This window comes from Sinocyclocheilus anshuiensis, unplaced genomic scaffold (genome assembly GCF_001515605.1).
Source record: "Sinocyclocheilus anshuiensis isolate Anshui unplaced genomic scaffold, SAMN03320099.WGS_v1.1 scaffold446, whole genome shotgun sequence".
Lineage (NCBI taxonomy): Eukaryota > Metazoa > Chordata > Actinopteri > Cypriniformes > Cyprinidae > Sinocyclocheilus > Sinocyclocheilus anshuiensis.
Window position 1 is genome coordinate 2,170,839 of NW_015544247.1, and position 3,075 is coordinate 2,173,913.

The 3,075-nt window shown below is 36.1% G+C and overlaps 1 protein-coding gene across 2 annotated transcripts in view; it reads left to right on the forward strand.

Annotated features, from left to right (window-relative positions):
• The window catches only part of LOC107697724 (protein GREB1-like), a 34,315-nt gene that overhangs the window by 2,623 nt on the left and 28,617 nt on the right, over positions 1-3,075 (forward strand). The window lies entirely within an intron of this gene.

Consider the following 3,075-nt stretch of genomic DNA (forward strand, 5'->3'; position numbering starts at 1 on the left):
TGTGTGTGTGGTGTGTGTGTGTGTGTGTGTGTGTGTGTGTGTGTGTGTGTGCCAGTAGAGAGAGGCAGTGGGCAGAGGCGAAGCAGAGACCTGCTGTGTCACCCACTCCCTGCTCAACAACAACGTTCAATAAGTTTCCTCTCTCCGTTTCCAGCTCTTCTACTGGTCATCTGCTTGGTTTTATTGTATGTGTGGAGCGTGGAATGACCCCAGCCCCCACTTACACATACACCTCCCAAGGCTAAAAGTCTTTAAAGCCATCCACCCCCTTCTTCCATCCTCTTTAGAGAAGGAAAAAGTAGTGAAAGTAGCGCTTTCTTTCTGTTTCAAATCTTCAGATGCCCATTTATAGAGAGAGTCTGTCCAAATGTCTGTAATGTGGTTTGCACCACTGTAATTTTTATGTGTATCTCTTCACCTAGTTGAACTGCAATTTTCTGAATAAGACTTTGTGATTGTTAAAAAGGGAAATTTTATACCTTTAAGAAAAATTTTAAATGGTAGGAATATTTTCTGCAAAATACCACAGTTAAAATAGTAGATAAAATTATATATTATTTATACACTACTACAATTAAAAAGTTTGGCGTCAGTAATATTTTTTTAATTAGCATTTAAAAGAAGTCCTTTATGCTCACCAAGTCTGCATTTATTTGATCAAAATAATATTGTGTACAGTAATAGTAATATTGTAGTAAAAACAGTAATATTGTGAGAGATTATTACAAATTAAAATAACAGCTTTGTGTTTTAATATATTTTAAATTGTAATTTATTCCTGTGATGGCAAAGCTGAATTTTCCCTAGTCTTTAGTGTCACATGATCCTTCACAAATCATTCCAATATGCTGATTTGGTGCTCAAGAAACATTATCATTATTATCAATATTGAAAACAGTTGTGCTGCTTAATATTTCTGTAAAACTGTGATACAGTGTTTTCAGGATTCTTTGATGTATAGAAAGTTCAAAAGCATTTATTTTAAATAGAAATTTTTATCAAAAAGTACGTTTTTGATGTCCAGTGGTTGGCTTTTGTTAGGTCAGTAACCCTATTGGCATTTGGTGGGCCAATTTGACGTAAAATTGAGGGGACAAATGTGTCACAGTTGTGATATTTTCTAGCTAATTCTTCATTATTTGAAGTGTAGTGTGTGTAAAGAGTGTCAGAAAGATGTGTAAGTCAGACAGACAGAGAGAGAGATGGGATTGTCTGTAAGAGAGAAGGCCATAAACGGAGACACAATAGTTGGGTGATGTTATCCCGGGGGGGAGTCCGGGAAAGATGAAAGACCTCATCACCTCCCTGTAAGGAAGCTCTGTCTGGGAGGATGGGGCTGTTGAACGTCCTCGCTGCTATCACGTCTTGCTCTTTTATCTCCTTGACTATCTGCAGAGCCTGTCTGCATTAGCATTTGTTTATTTAACTGCCTATTCTCCCCCTCAGCACAAAATGCTAATGTTTTTTGGCCATGGCAGGGCTCCTGACTAGCTCAAAATGCCCAAACAAATCAATAAAGGTTGGCGTTTTGCCATGAGACCCCAGAGATTCTGGCTAGCAATATTATGAGAGTGCGTGAATTTCACTTTCTTGTTATAAAAGTTTTATTAGTGGTAATGGTTGATGTTTATATGACATGTTGCTGGTCTTCTTCATTGTTTTAGGGTGTTACCGTGTTGTGAATTCTCAGTGTGTGGGACGAGTGTTGGGGCTGAGAGAAGGAACATATGGCAGAGAGCATTTAAAAGCGAGGGGATTATGTCCAAGGGGCTTTTTTCTGCCCTAGAGCTTTTTTCATTAGTGGCTTCAGTGTGCTGCCATTCACACGGTTGGGTGTTCTATACCTACATATAAAATAAAAGCAGACGTTAAAGGAATAGTTCTTCCAAATTTGGAAATTCTGTCTTCACTCGTGCTGTTCCAAACCTGTAAGAATTTCTTTCTTTATTGGAACACAAAAACATATTGTGAAGACTTTGCTGGTTGTCCTTTTCCATGCAGTTGCAATGTATCGGGACCAAAGCCAACTAATCCAATTTATTATTTACTGATAATCTCTTCCTGTGAGCTGTTAACCATTGTGATTAAATCAAATCTGTGAACTGAGCTCATAGTGAATCACATTTACCATTGCTCTGCGAAATTTCACAGACAAAATCCAGTCGATTCTGTAGAAACTAGTGCTGTCAAACGATTAATCGCAATTAATCACATCCAAAATAAAAGTTTTTGTTTACGTAATATATGTGTGTGTACTGTGTATATTTATCATGTATAGCCTATTTAAATACACACACATACATGTATATATTTCAGAAAAATATTTTATGGTTATATATTAAATATATTTATATACAATATAAATATATACATTTAAATACATGTAAATATTTTCAAAATATATACTGTGTGTGTATTTATATATACATAATAAATATACACAGTACACAGACATATATTATGTAAACAACATTTTTTATTTTGGATGCCATTAATCGTTTGACAGCACACATTTGTGAGTTTCGCATATGGATGAAAAAGTTCCCCATTCAGATTTTGTTAGTAAGTTGGTCACACAAATTTTGCCTGGCTGACAAATAGCGGTTTAGTTTGAAAGTGACTTCTATTTGAGCGATGCTGCTCAATGCATCACTACGCTATTGACAGTGGCTTTTTTACCTGCAAAATTTTGATGAAATTTCACTAATGTGACTACACCTTTAGTAGATTGTATAAATCATTAGCACCAACTGTCTCTATGATGTACTTTGGCTTAAAATGCTTCTGAGAAATGCATCCCAGATCAGTCTTTCAAACAAGTTTTGTGAACTGAATCAACTTAAAATAATAATGACGGCATATGTCTTGATTTTCCGTAACTTCTTCCAGTTTGTTCCTCACACGACGTTCTGATGAAAAGAGTAAATCTATAAAAGGCATTATTCATCTTGTGAGTGCAGCTTTTTCCAGTTTCTAACTTTGTTTATTGATAGAGGTAGGTCATTCTCGTTTGCTCTCTCTCTCTCTTTATCTCTCTCTCTCTCTCTCTCTCTCTCTCTCTCTCTCTCTCTGTCT